General features: G+C 30.1%; 1 long non-coding RNA gene and 1 pseudogene across 1 annotated transcript; both read right to left on the bottom strand.

Moving 5' to 3' along the window:
• Positions 1 to 1,486, bottom strand: LOC107643016 (uncharacterized). Its single transcript, XR_001620739.3, has 2 exons — positions 1,123 to 1,486; positions 1 to 595 (listed from the first exon to the last, which is right to left on the bottom strand). It is a non-coding gene; the product is annotated as an uncharacterized LOC107643016 (long non-coding RNA).
• Positions 1,487 to 10,107: 8,621 nt separating this feature from the next.
• Positions 10,108 to 11,933, bottom strand: LOC107640207 (monosaccharide-sensing protein 2-like; annotated as a pseudogene).
• Positions 11,934 to 16,541: the final 4,608 nt, after the last annotated feature.

Genomic DNA, 16,541 nt, shown 5'->3' with positions numbered 1-16,541 from the left:
TACCAATCCAAAGGCTAAATTAATTGCATTATACATGAATAAGTGTTACATCACAGCGAAAAAAACTCAAGCGTTGATTCCATTCATCCTTCAGTCTATGTCTCTCCTCTGAGAACCATTTTCAAGAGTAATCTAATCTTTGTTATTGTGGCTAAAGTTATTTCTCAAGAAACAGATTCATAATTGAAATCCATACCACTATTGAAACTTAAAAGTTCTGAATAAGAAGAAACAAAAATAAAAAAAAACTCAGAGAATTTATGAAAGTTCTTTTGCAGTAGCAACAGGCCAACAGCTTCCTTGGTGATACCAAACTCTTTGTATATTTTCCCTGCTGGAACACTTGCTTTGAAACGGTCAATGCCTATGGCTTTCCCCTGTCTGCCAACAATCTTCTGCCAACCGAATGTTGATCCAGCTTCTATGCTAACTCTAGTCGTTGCAGCAATGCTTTGAAACGGTCAATTCATATTTTGCATCTTCTAGCTCTTTATTCATGGCTTTAGCTCAACTCCTTCAATAGAAGTTCTTAGAAGTTGAGATTCTGTTGAGACAAGTTTCTGGTAGCATCAGCAGGGCTTTCTGGAGTGTATTTCTAAAAGTTGAAATCAAATGGGAAGCATGATCAATATTCCAGGCACCATTTGATTGAAGTAAGAATGTGAAATGTGACAATGAATATGCTATTAACTCCTTCATACTATTCTATATACTAATTATTAGTTACATAACACTTCAATAGATTATCAATTCCCAGTTCCCTTAGGACAGCTTCTACCTCAGTAATTAGTAAAAAGGAACAACACCCTTTTACACAAAATTTGATTCTTTATTATTGTCTGCAACCAAATCTGTCATAAGATACAGCTAAAAAATTTGAAAATGATGTGGCATCCAAGGAATTAGCCATTATGTCATATGATGAATGGAATGACCAAGAGAGTTCCCGGACCTCTGTCCTCAGAATGTAAGAACGTGCTAAAAATCTGTTCAACTCAATCATTCAATGTGTTATTGCATAAGTCACAGCTCTCATTGACTATATCATATATCACTAATTAACTCAAGCACAAGAATAAAAGCACTGATACACAACAATGAAGATCCACAAGAATAAACTACCTTAACGAATCAAACACATCAGATTCATGTCATGCCAATGAACATAAAGAGTGCATCAAGTTAACATTTGCAATGTTGTGTGACAATCAAATATGAAAGGCATTCAAGTTGTCATCATAAATGAACACTTCCAAGTTCCAAGAACAAATAACATGGAAAATGGAAACATTTGACATAAAGACAGATAAAACTTCATCTGCTCCTTTATCTGTTCTTTTTACTGCGAATGAACGACGGGAAGAGAGAGGCTAAGAATGACGCCGGAAAATGGGCGAAGATCGGCAGCGAGTGTTGGGCTAGACGGTGACGGGACCGCGAAGACCAGAGAAGAGTGGAGTAGGTGGTGGTGGCTCTGTGGATAGACAGGGGAGTGTATTGAGTTTACAGGGAAAGAAATTAGGGTTTCATTGGATGAGTTTTAAAAATATGTGTGGCAAATGTAAAAAAATGATAATTATTATTAAACCCCCTATGGGCTATATTCATAAACTATTTATTGTGCATATCTAAAAAGTTTAAAGAGTTGTGTTTATTAAAGACAGATCCAAATTGATATACTTTTAATTTATATATCTAAATTTTATATTTATTTTTATTATTTTTTTAAATTTTTTATCCTATCCTATTTGATATAACAAATATTTTTAAATCAACAACAAGTAATATATCTTTAAATTAACATTACAAATTAAATATTATTATAGAATTATACTAAATTATATTTAACTTTTCATATAGTTTTATGTATTATTTTATTTTAAAATAATAAAAATTATAATATAACTAGTAGTAATATAAGTTATTAATAAAAAATTATTATTTTATTTTTAAATTAACTTTACAAATTTAATACCATTATAGCATCACACTGTTTACGTTAATAAATTTTGATATTTTTATTTTATTAAAAATTTAAGATTTTGTTTTGTTGTATTATATTATTTAATTTATAATAAAAATAATTAATTTTGAGATTTTTGAGAGATAAATATTATTAAAAATAAAATTAATTTTTTTAAATATTAAAAAATAATTTATAAGATATAATTAATTTTATATAATTTAAATAAAAAATTAATTTTTTTTAAAAAAAATCAGTTTTTAGATAAAAAATTAGTTTTTTAAATAAAAATAGATTTTTATGTAAAAAACTAATTTTTTTTATGTAAAAACTAATTTTTTTAAATTAATTTTTTATTTAAAATCAAATTGACTTATTAACCTAAACAAAATTTTTAATTAATCAAAATTAAAATTATTTTTTGTTAATATTAACTATTTATAATCCTACATATTAATAATAAATCAAAAAATAAAATAATTATATTTATAAATTTTATTTTAATATAAATAATTAAATATCATTATATAATTTTTTATTAAAATTTTTCATCCTCCAAAAATTTTTTTCAAGCTCCGCCAGACTATTTGTATTTTGTGTTGATAATGCTAGCAGTTGGAAATTAAATTTTGTAGGCCACTATATTTAATTTGTTTGGATCAAAAAGTCTGTTTTATTTCTGTCGACGCTGAAATTATCGCTACTTTATTCTTTACTTAAAAGAATACTACCTTTGTACGTACCCTATGGATCAACTGTCATACATTGTCTAATGACACAACACAGCCATTTTCCTCTTTGTCAATGTATGTACCCCACCCAATGTTCCGTTAAAGTTAAATCATTAACTCATTTAATTAATTTAAGCTTTAATTATATGCTCAGCAATCAATCCTTGTTGTTGCTTTGGTTTAGGATTGAAAATACTGCAAGTACATTCAACTTTTTTCTTTTACGATAAAATTTTGTTTACTTTTCATTTTCTTAATAATTTTGCTTCACTGTAAATATATTGTAGCTTTTGTATTTAATTATTAGATTAAAAAAGTAATTGTTAATTTTTTTTTCATTCAATTTTTATAACAAAAAATACTAAAAATAATTATTAGAATTTTTTTATTTTGATTTTTATTGTTATACTTTATAAAAAAATACTTTTCATATTATTATTTGAGTACTTTTTAAAATTTTAATTTTTTATAAATTTTTTATTTTTTTCATAGTATAGATGTTCTTCTTTAGAGTTTTTTTATGTTTCCTTATACATATTGTTGTAATTTTTAATAGAAATTTTAATACTTATTATTTATATAAATTTTTTAATCATATTTATTGTATATATTTTTTAATAGAATTTTGTTGTTTTTTGTTTGATTTTGTATAATTTTTACTATATATTCTTAAATTAGTATGTATTTTATTTATTATTATTATTTTTTATAATTTAAATTATTAATTCTATTAGAAAGATCAAGCTAAATAAAAAAAAATACTAAAAATAAGTACGGAAATTATGATAAGAAAGAGTACTAAATTTTAATATAGAAATTTAAATTCTTTTCAAATAAATATTTATAGCCAAAGAATTTTAAAAAATTTTCATTTTTTTTAATAATTTTAATCTAAAATCTAAATAATATTTATTTTATTATAATTTATTTGGATACAAATTTATCAAATATAAATCATTTTAATACAAATTCACTCTTTATTAAAATCAAATTTATAAAATCAATTTAATATAAACTTTTAATTCAATTAGTCAAACACATACATATAAATTTCACTGCTTTGAGAGAAGAAAAGATATTCCAACTTAATCTTAGAAAAAAAAAAAACATAATTACAAAAACTATATTACATGTATTTTCACTTAAAATTTAAATTATAGTGACAGTTACAAATGAAAAGTAAAGTACATCAAGTTTTTTGGTCTTCAGAAAAGTTTATGAATTATGAAACAGAAATGGTCCACATCCAATAAGATACAGAGGTGGCAAGCCAATTAATTTATATTATGATAAGGTAAGTGCTGACGTTATTATAACATAACATACTTACACCTGGGTCTGTATTCTCTAATGTGGCTCATTTTGCTTGTTTTTTGGAAATGATAGTTACCTAGTGTGGCATGTAAATTTGGACCTCGTTCTTTCCTTTTTTTTTTTTTTTTTTTTTTTAATGTTTTAATTTAGTATTTGTAGGGTTGAGTAATTATGGGCTCCTTGCTCGAAATTTGTAAATTAGGGAATTCCAAGATTCCAAGTAAGAAAAACAGGGTAATTTTTATTTTTTTTGGCTTAGTTCTGATTTTTTTTTATGATAAATAATTAAATTAATTTAAAATTAAAATTTATATTAGATATAAATTTTAAAATAATACTAATATTAGTAAAAAAATATTGTATCATATTAAATTTGTATCAGTAAGAAGATATGTGTCATTTAAAAAAAATTAATAAAAATATTTTTTTATTATTTATTATTTTTTGTTAAATTTTATTATTTGATATTATATATTTTTATAACTGAAATTGTTGTATATTATATTTATTATTGTCATTTTTTATAATATAATTTATTGAGCCTATTAAATAAAACAAATTAAACAAAAATATTAATAATAATAATAATAATAATAATAATAATAGCAAAAAATTGTAAAGTATTAAAAAAATACTATATAAAAAATATACTTAAAAAAATAATCAAGAAATTAAATATGTTTAAAAAGATAATATTATAATTTAATATCATGTCTTTTTTAATAATTATTTATCTAAAAATAATTTTAATTAATATTATTTAAATAACATTTATTTTATCAAAATTAAGAACAAATCATATAAAAAAATAAATTGAAATAGAAAATTAAATGGATCTCCTAGATTGAAAAACGTTACGTAGGTGCTATCATTTTAGGGCAAATGACAGTATTAAGTCAGCTTGCATGAGATTTTACATAATTAAGCCAAATGGAAAGATGAGACATGGATCAACCAAAAACATATTTCTATATAATTCGAATCAACCCCATTCGAACTAGTGAGAGAGTTTGCAGTTTTAGTAGTTCGAATCAGACTGATTCGAATCATGCATGAGAAAATTCGAATCAACCTGATTCGAATTATGGATAAGAAGTTCGAATCTAACTAATTCGAATGAGTCTGTTTAGATTTACTGGCAAATTGAGTTCTATCTATAAATAAAATTTGGACTATTAAATTTAATGTAAAATCAACCTATACAAATATTAATAAAAATTTTGTAATAAAAGAGAGTACTTAACTTATCAATTTTTATATGTTATTTTTAAGTTAATAAATAAATAAATAGTAATTTTATTATAATAATAAAAAATTATAGCATACTAAAATAGGATACTAGAAAAAATACTGTATAATATAAAAAAATATACTAAAAAAATGTATAAAACAAGATTATACCAAATTTAAAAAGATAATATGATAATTTAATATCATATTTTTTTAGTAATTATTTATCTAAAAATAATTTTAACTAATATTATTCAAATAATATTTATTTTATTAAAATTAATTTAGTATAAAATTATCAAACATAAATTAATTTTAACTCCTATTAGTAAATTGAATTAAAAATAACATATAAAAATGTACTTGTATTTATTAAATTTTTAATAACATATAAAAATTTAACGATTTTTTAAATACTCTTTTTATAATAGGAGTACATTTTTATATACTTTAAATACTTTATCAAAAGAATATTTAAATACTTTATAAAAAGAGTATTTAATAAATATATTATTAAAAAGTATTTAAAAAGTTGTTAAATATTTATATGTTATTAAAATTTAATAAATATGAGTCAATTTTTATATATTATTTTTAATTTAATTTATTAATAAGAGTTAAAATTAACTTATATTTGACCATTTTATATTAAAATTAATTTTAATAAAATAAATATTATTTAGATAATATTAGTTAAAATCACTTTTAGATAGATAATTACTAAAAAAATATGATATTAAATTATAATATTATCTTTTTAAATTTGTTATAATATTTTTTTATACTTTTTTTGGTATATATTTTTATATTATATAGTATTTTTTAGTATTTTATTTTAATATGCTATAATTTTTTATTATTATAATAAAAATTAATATTTATTTATTTATTAACTTAAAAATAACATATAAAAATTGATAAGTTAAGTACTCTCTTTATTACAAAATTTTTATTAATATTTATATAGGTTGATTTTGTATTAAATTTAATAGTCCAAATTTTATTTATAAATAGAACTCAATTTGCCAGTAAATCGAAACAGATTCATTCCAATGAGCTAAATTCCAACTTCCTATGCATAATTCGAATCAAACTTTCCTATGCATGATTTGAATTAGTCTGATTCGAACTACTAAAACTGCAAACTCCCTCACTAATTCGAAGAGGTTTGATTCGAATTACTAAGCTTTTTAGTTCAAATGGGGTTGATTCGAATTATACAGAGACATGCTTTTGATTAATTCATGTCTCATTTTTCTGTTTGGCTTAATCATGTAAAATTTCATGCAAGTTGGCTTAATACTGCCATTTACCCATAATTTGATTTATGCTTGATTTGGTAAAACTTTTACTTTTTGAAAGTAGCTTATGAAAGCTGTCTTTTAAAAGACAGCTTTTTAAAAGCCGCCGCATTTACGTTTGGTAAAATCAAATTAAAAATGAATTTTAATAAGCACAAGCACCACAATTGTATTTGATAAAACAACTTTTAAAACTTAAAAAAATTATAATAAACATATTTATAACGAAGAATAATTTATTTTGTCAAATTCTTTAAAATTTTATATAATATTTTAAAATAAAATAATTTTAAAATAAAAAATACATAATAAACATAAATATAATAAATAAACTCTTTCATTTTTTAACTTTAAAATTTTATATAAGTATCATAAAAATTTATTTTATCCTAAACATCATCATTAAAAATACTAAATTACCTAACTCAAATTTTAGAGACTAATATTTTAAATATTTACTTGATTGTACTAATATAAATAGAGTTATCATTAGTCAATAATAAAATTTATATATAATCCAATATTAGTATTGGGTACGCCCATTATCCACCTATATATATCCGATCACAAAAAAAATGGAACACATATCTCAAATAAACTACTCTTATGATTATATATCTATATTTACATATGTATATACATGTTGTTATTATAATTTTGACTAATATTCATGCAAGGAAAATTTTATGATTGGTTTTCATAAACCAAGTCGACCTCTTCACATTTAAAAGAACAGATAAAAAACAAACAAACATAATAGATCTACTGAAAAAATACAAAAACAACGCACAAAAAAATAATATAAATAGATAGAAGTTCAGGCCATGGATTCCTTGCTCCCACTTTTATGTGGGAGTATCGTTAACCTGTCAAAAAATATTTATAAATTAAACCCTATTTTTTATTTTTAAAAAAATTAATATTTAAAAATTGACCCCTATGTTTATTTTTTTTACACTTTGAAATTCAAAGTAGTAAGCCATTTGCTCTGTTAGGATTTTGTCTCTCTTTCAATCACTATTGCTATGGTCTCTTCGTCTCCCTCTGCATTCTCTCTCGTCTGCTCATCTTCGCCGCACAACCTGCTTCCGCAGTCGCCTCGCAACCCGCTTCCGCAGTCGCCTCGCAACCCGCTTCTCCCGCCGCCGCAATATCATTTTCTATTAGGTGTCGTTTTCACACCTGCTTCCGCAGTCGCCTCGCAACCCACTTCCGCAGCCGCCGCTCAACCTGCTTCTCCCGCCGCCGCAATATCATTTTCTATTAGGTGTCGTTTTCACCCTATCTCTTGTATATGATATATTTTATTGCTTCTTTCCAAACTCGTGTTCTATTTTACTTTGTTTTGTTTTATTGTATTTTCAATTTGTGCTTGATATATGTTAGAGGAAATTTTGTTTCAATTGTTTATCAGTGATTCTATTTTTCTGGTTCATAAGTGCAGAATTCTTATAATGGAACTATAGTTATATGTTAAAACAATTCTGAGTTATCACTCCAGGTGTATTGGTGTTATGAAAATACATATACAAGAAGGACCATGGTATTGTCCAGAATGCAAGATTAACTGAGCATTGCATTTGACAACAAACACCATGACTTTTACGTTGCAAACTTGTGATTATTAATTGATGTCTCATTGTGTGATTCTATGAGCACTGCATCAATGGTTTTTAACATTCATTATTTACAAGTTAAAATAATTTTTTTTTGTAGATATAAATATGTTCTATATTTTTAAAAACTTGGTTGAGTGATTTTCTTTTGATGGGGTTGTTCTCCATTTCATCTAATTGTGCTGTCTTACTTGAGCATGCATTGCTATCTGATTGTTTTGTGTCAAAGTTTCAGTTACTTGGATAAGTAATTTTTGGGGTTGTTCTGCATTGAATCTGCATTGAAAAAAAAGACTTGTCCCCTTGATTTAACCAAACTAACATAATTTGAATAAGAAGTGCAATTTTTCCTTCTCTTTGTTTTTATATTGTTTTTCTCGAGTCTTGGAATGTACATAATATCAATCTTGAGGGGGGGTATGGGAGTAGATAAAAACTATACAGAGCAATGAATAGATAAGTTTGTTTTCCTATTATGCATCACAAATTTACAATAAAATGTATGTGGAAGGCTGGAAGCTAATGGTTTTTTATTTTTATTTTTAAATTTTATTTTTTCAGATTACGCGTGCATTTCATGCCTCACTTGCTAATGGTGGGAATGCTGGGAAAAGCAATGAGAATCCTTCTAAATGACAGAACTTGATTGCCATGAATTGTCCAAATATGGTGGTAGAAGAGGTGAAATCTGTTATATCCAAGAAGATATTAGTTAAAGGGCAGAATGGGATCATTCAGTGATTGCTGATGTTGGCACTTTAGGGTGAAAAAAGAATGCAGTATAGGACTTTAGAATCTGTATTAAGGTAGTGAATGAAGAAGGTCCAGGATTTTTTATGTTTTCGTGCCTGCATGGTCACCCTATTTTTACTATTGGATAAAAAAATTCTTTGTAATTGATAAGGGTATTCATATATTCTTCTAACCATCAATCACATTATCACAAAATGGTATTTAAGCAATTCGAACAACTATCACTTGTCAACCACAAAATGGCATTATACTTGGCTTATTGTAATGTATTTGTATAACCGATAATGTTAGAAAGACAAAAAAAAAATAGTTTAAATTTGTCTTATTTAGCATTAATTAATTTTAACAACAATTAATTAATGCTAAATAAAACAAGTTCTGTAGTGCAAAGTTAACAACCTCATACATATCTTGATTTCATTTGTCCACAAACTCTTCATACAAGGAGAAATTTTTCATAGCATTCACCAGAAAAAAATGCCCAGCACAAGGAAATGGACACTTCAATTGTTTGGTTGGAGATAAGTGGTGGAAAAATAGTGGGAGACAGAAAAGTTGCAAATTTTTTTTCATGAATTACACATAAAAATTTGCAACTTCTCTTCCCTCTCCTCTATTACTTTTTCACTTCTCTCCAACCAAACAAAGCTTAAAAATTTTGTTACTTATATTATTTGTATGTATGTTTAATATTAAATTTTTTTAATAGATATTTAATCGTATACTATAATAAGAGTAATAAAGTAGTTTAACTCAATCACCTATTACTTACCAATGTTATAAGTGCAAGAATTTGATTAGAATATTATCAATCCATAACACTTATAGTTGTTTTAAGTATTTGTATTGTAATTTCTATTTTTCAAAGTACAGTGGAAAAAAGATACATAATCTTATCCGTACCAGCAAAAGGTTCTAATATTTCCATTTCACCAATGAAATCTTAAACTCTCAATAGGAATTGGAATCAAAATCAACTAAAGACTCAAAACTATATCAATCTACTGCTGCTTCAATTCTTTGTGATCACAATAATGATAATATTATGAATGTTCTGTTTGCCAATGATCTCAAACACAAATAGAAAACTTGTCTTTATAAACTCTTTTATTGTCCCATCCATTTTGGGTTAAGTAAAGACAGAGACATTTTGTTTATTTTTTTCTCTAAATAGTTGTGTTGTGTCTTCCAATGTCTCTCTATCTTTGTTCTGAGATAGTTACCAAATAAACAAAATGGCGAAGATCAGCTCCAGGCTTAGCACCAATGGCGAAGAACTCGATGATGACTTCTAAAGGCATGTCCTTTGTCTCAGGAGCTTTCATGTAAACAAACACCCATGAAATGATGCAATCACAAACAAACAATGAAAAGACACCAGTGACTCCAATTTGATGCAGCAAGAATGGGAATGAAGATGTGACCATCAATGTGCTGATCCAAAATGTGAGTGCACAAATTGAGATGCATATTCCTCTCACACTTGTTGAAAAAATCTGTGCACAAATAATGTTGGGAATCACTCCAAATTCCATGCAGAATATGCTCTTATAGACAATGACACATGTTGCTGTTACTGCTCATTCACAATAGAACTCATGGCAAATGAATCCCTTAGTACTAGTAATGTTAGAGACACTATCAAGATGGGGATTGTGTTGAGCAATAGTGCCCTGCATTTCACAAATAATTATTCTCATTTAGAACAATGATGCATTATTTGTCCTTAAATTGAATATAAGAATGTAATTGGAGATCAGTTTCTGAATAAAAATACAGAAATCTAAAGACACAAACTGATCGAAGAAGATAGACGAAATTTATATCCATCCAAAATATGGATACGGTATATACGAATTTTTACTATCTCTCTACAATCTCAGTATCTTTGTATTTTGTAATTTAGAAAAGTGTTATCGAATAAGACTATAGAAAGATATGATTATAACTTATAATACACTTTACGAAAGAATATCTTGAACAACAAAAAAAGGCTAAAGCAAATTTAAACTACATAATAAATTTTGAAATTGTAGTTAAACTTACCTCCTGCCTGAAATATCCATAAGTTTCATGGAAAGAGCAATGCAAGGGAGCATAAAAAATGTTATAATGACATTTACAAGTAAAGAAGCTGATGTTTCAGTAATCCCAAAATTTGAAAGAAGTGCCCCAACACCTACTTCCTCAAGGATTTTACCATAAGTGCTGATAAGTTGTCCTTGTGAGTTTCTGCGGCCTTCCTCAACTCTGCAATGTTAATGTTATCCTTGGCATCGGTTCTCACAGAAACAATTTTCATGCCACACATGGCAGCACTGGCAGGATTTGTACCATGTGCAGAGGCAGGTATAATGCAAACATTGTGGTGGTGGTCTCCTCTTGCCTGAGTTTTTAGTTTCCAAAATAGTTAAGAGCCATTGCAGGAATTTATTTGAGCAACATTAAAAAACAAAAAATTGATCTCTTATAAATATACAGCAAGAGACAATAGCACAACTGAAGGTTATCAACTATCGGATGAAATGAACAAGTACAATGTTAAATAAAAATGTCAAATACTGTTTTGAATGTAAGTAAATCAGAAGAGTCATAAATTAACTCATAAATTGATAAAAAAATCCTTTCCAATAGCAAATATTTTCCATAAAAATTAAGCGGACATATTTCAAATGAGCCAAGTCATCATAATAAATGATATGCTCGAATAACCATCAACCCAGCATACTCTCCTGCAGCTCCAGCATTTGGTTGCAAAAAGAAGGAGTCAAACCCGGTGATGATACACAGCAAGTCATCCAAATTGTTGAACATTTTCAGACACCAAATTTTATTGTTCAGACACAGAAAATAAAATTAAAAAAACCCTTCTCTTCCATATTTTATAAGAGTCTAAAAAGAACCATTTAAACATCAAACTAGCTACCTGATAACCTTGAGTCTGTTCAGTTGGTGCAAAAGGGTGAATATCAGTGAAGCTAGGCCATGTTACTGGCATCGTCTCAGTTGTTGCATTCAACTTCATAGTACAAGATCCAAGTGGAATCATGCTGTAGCATAATGAGATCCTTGGATTGTAACCTATGAATGTACCTGAATAACTCGTGCTTAGTGTGGTCGCAAGAACTCATGAAAAGCTGCCCGCACAAATCCATTCCAAATATTTCGGGCACTTCTAAGTGGTGTTCCCTTTGCAACTGTTGGGCCAATCATGTGCACATTCTAGATATATGGATACATCTAATCGAACCATGTTACATGTCATCAAATTTACAGCTTTCTTTTAGTTGTGGTACGTATTCTATGTGGAAAGCTATAGCCAAAGGTAGTGCAAACTATCATGATTCTCACAAACGCAAAATATGATCACCGACATATAAGGACGGGAAACTTTTAATTGAAAACTGGTTTACTATACAATTCTTTTGAAATCAAAACAACATTCAAGTAAAACTATTAAACTCATAAATAAATTTATTGCCAATCAAAATTACACATTTGCACACTTCTCAAAAGGCATACTCTGGCAAATAACTTTATAAATATTATTGTTGGATCCTGCTAGAGCAAGAACTTTCAAATTCACTTAAATAACAAACAGTGAATTAGGAATGCAGAGGATAAAAAGTGCCTATTCTCCTTACTCACAACTGATGAAGCCTGTTTTCTACCTTATTAACACTGAATACTGAATACAACTCTACTACATTAGGATGACAGGAAGTACATTTGATAGTATATAACTAAAAGTAGATGCTACGAAAAGAATCCAAAATTAATTAAGATAGTTCTTTGCTAGAAGAGATTAAGATTTTCAATTCTCATGGACATGTTCCATCAATTAATTCTTTATGCAAACACATTACAAAATAAAAATTAATCAATTAAATCTAACAATCTTATAGACAACAAGATTTAACTTCTAATTGATAAAGAAAGACCAATTCTGCACGATGTATCTCTCGGACTTATGTCTTACATAATTAAGATTGCTTTAGCGACTTAACCCAATTTCTTTTCAAAAAAGCAAAAAAGCAGGGCAGAGGGATAAAATAAAATAAAAACTGTGGTGCGAAGACAGCAGAAAAACCTCCAAATTCACAAGAATTGCCATAGAAAAAGCATTAAAACAAAATAAAGTAAAATGAAACCTGAGTAGTTCACATGGACAGAGACGAAGCACAACAATGCAGAGGACCGAAAAGTGTGGTGTCGCGGCAGTAGAAGCGGTGGTAGCAGTGCTGAGTGCAGGCAGCGATAGCGACAATGGTAGCTGCAGAGATGGGAGAAGAACACGAGCATTATTGAAAAAACCCTAGCAGAACATCTCTCATCTCTGAAACTATGGTTACAAGAAAAGGGAAAAAAGTGTGAAAAGCAAAACTAGAGAGGCAAAATTTTAATATTAGTTTTTTTCAAAAATAAAAAAACGGGGTTCAATTTGTAAATATTTTTTGACAGGTTAACGGTACTCCCACATAAAAGTGGGAGTAAGGAATCCATGGCTAGAAGTTCATATCTAATATGTGATAGAGATGTATTTGTGTTAAAATTTGTGAAGATTAGGTTGAAAAATAAAAAATATATGAAGACCGTGTTAGAATTTGTGAAGGTTAGGATGAGAATTTAGGAATATTTGAGGATTTCAATAGCAATATAATAATGGCAAATATGTGCAAAAAAATAAATAAAATTTAACAAGCACAAGCCAACTTTGAAAAGCTCCCGCTTAGGTGCTTTTAAAAGCACCCCTAACTTCTAAAAGCCGCAAGCACAAACACTTGGACTTTTTAATTTACCAAACGTAAAATGAAGTGTTTGTGCTTTTTAAAAGGGCAAGCACCTCTTGAAAAAGTTTTACCAAACCCAGCAGTAAATCAAAGCAAGTTATTTCGATTTACCTTTAGTTAATGTAAATTGAAAAAAGCTAATTCGATTTACTTAGGATACGTGTTCTATATAAATGGGGTAATAACATAAAGTGTTGAATTGAAGGTAAATTGACAATGGCTACTGAAGATAGTTTTCTAGTTCTTGTGCACAATAAAGGTATGATTAAGAGAAAAACGCGATCGGAAAAAAAGTTCACTGATAAGGATTTGTTGAGCGTCTTTATCAGACCTTTTATGAGCCTTGTTAATTTTCAGAACATCGTACCACAGAAATTGGGAACGCATGGGATGAAACGAATTGAGAAGTTATATTATCGAATTCCCATTTCTGTTGTCCGCGATAGGTTGAAGTACAACTCGTTTGTGATAGGCAGTGACGAGGATTTGCAAGTTTTATTTCACTGTCGTCGTCAGTTTCCGAAGGTGAGAATCCCTGAATTATTGGCCAAGCTTGTGGATGTGGTCTCTAGCTCAGGAGAATCGAGCAGGAATCATCCATCATTACCAACGGTAGCAGCCTCCAGTTCAACCCCTGTTATTGTATCTTCATCTGTGTCTGTAATTACATCTGGGGGAGATTTGGTGGCATTTCCGTCTTTCGCAGCTGATCTATACCACGATGAGATCGCGAAACTAGGTACTAATATGAATACTCCTGTTATGATTCTGATTTCTGGGGGAGTTGGAAAACCAGATGCGGTGGAAGATGTCCTAGGGGATGAGGATGATGTGGAGCCCGCATCGATTGCTGATGACAGCGATGATGATTTAGGGAGAAGTATTCCCGTTGGGGCTAGTGGAGCGTCGAGCTTGGGAACTCAGCAGTACCCGCCACACTTTTTGACTCTGGACTTGGATGCGATGAGACCGGGGGATTACCGGATGTAGAATCCGGTTTTGGCGTGAGATATTCACAGGAAAATGCGGGTCTAAGGGTGCTCCAAGTCGGACAGCAGTTTCATAATAAAGAGGAGGTCGTCTTATGTGTGAAGACTTATACCATCTGGCGGGGGATTGAGTACAAAGGGATGGAGTCAGACCATGACAAGTACTAAGGCAAGTATAAGAAGTTCGAAAATAGTTGCAGATGGTTGATTCAGATCATGCTACGGCGTCAAATGAGTATCTGGGAGGTCAGACGGTATAATGGACCTCATACATGTTTGGCTACCTCCATTTCCAATTATCACAAGAAGTTTGCTTATCATGTGATATCTGCTTTTATCTTTCCTATGATCAGAGCTGATGCGGCTGTGTCCATCAAGGTACTGCAGAATGCGACAGAGGCACATTTTGGGTTTAGACCTATACGTACCAGAGGTTGTGGTTGGCCAAGCAGAAGGTCATCGCTCAGATATATAGTGATTGGGAGGAGGCCTACAATAAGCTACCAAGATGGGTGCTCGATGTGAAGATAACGATGCCAGATAGTATTGCAGTTCTGAGAACGAGTCTTGTGCGAGTTGGAGGCCAGGATGATGGTGAGTCATCTTTGTTTCACCGACGTTTTTTGTCATTCTCACTGTGCATTGAAGCATTCAAGTATTGTAAGCCGTTGGTCAGTATTGTCGGGACCCACTTATACAGCAAATATGGGGGAACATTGCTGGTTGCGATAGCTCAAGATGGGAATTCTAATATCGTTCCTATTGCCTTTGCCCTAGTGGAGGGCGAGAATGCAAAGTTAGAGTCTTTTTTTTTTTGTCTCACTTACAACAGCACATGACTCCTCATCTAGGCATTCTCGTGATCTCTGATAGGCACAAGGGGATCAAAGTGGCATTAGAAGCACCTGATGGTGGATGGAATCCACCTGATGCTTATCAAGCATTCTCTATTAGGTATGTTGCAGTCATGGTTGTCAAACTCGCGAGTTAACTCGGACACAAATTCGTTTCTGGGTAGACTCGGCTAGACTCGGACAGAATCACTCAAACTCGCGAGTTTACTAGCGAGTCAGCGAGTTTGAATTCGGTGCCCATTTTTGCCAAAAAGGCGTCGTTTTGGGCCCAAAAAAAAACCTACAGCTAACCACTAACCCACCCAGACCCGGTAAGAGTGTAAGTGTGTAACCCAAATTTCGAAACCCTCACACTCCACCAACACCAAGCCATCAGCCCATCACTGCTCACTGCCTCGCCCTCACTCTCTTCTTCTTCTCCAACGTCGGTGAATCGCCACCATCTACCGGCACCGTCGTCTGCGCCGCCACGCAGAGGCCGAACGCCGGACGGATCCTCATCCCTCGCCTGTCGCCTCGCCTCATCCCTCATCTCTCATCCAATGCAGAGTCACAGAGCCAGAGCCCACCAGCCACCACCACGCAGTGAAGGTTCCTCACTTCCTCGTCGACACCAGCCTACCACCACGTAGAGGCCACGCAGAGTCGCAGAGCCCACCACCACGCAGTGAAGGTTCACCGCCCCTGTTCTACCATCGTAGGCCGTCGCACTCCTCCCTGTTCTGCTTCACTGCGTTTGCCTCACCTCCCCTGTTTGTCGCCATTGTTCTTCATTGCCGATCTACTTCAATTCTGCCCTGTTCTCCAAGGTAATTTTTTTAAACAAATTCAAATATTAACAATCTTGGTATCAATTCTGCAATGTTGGTTCTAAATTGCTGATGTTAACTTTTTAAATTTTTTTAGTTTAGTTTAAATCCTACACAGAATTGGTTAATGAGATTTGATATGTTGAAAAAAAATTAAACTAATGTTGCTTCATTTTATTTTTATAACAACA

Source organism: Arachis ipaensis, chromosome B5 (genome assembly GCF_059453495.1).
Source record: "Arachis ipaensis isolate K30076 ecotype BB chromosome B5, ASM5945349v1, whole genome shotgun sequence".
NCBI lineage: Eukaryota > Viridiplantae > Streptophyta > Magnoliopsida > Fabales > Fabaceae > Arachis > Arachis ipaensis.
The sequence above is the reverse complement of the archived record's forward strand: the minus strand, read 5'-3'. Positions and strand labels throughout refer to the sequence as shown.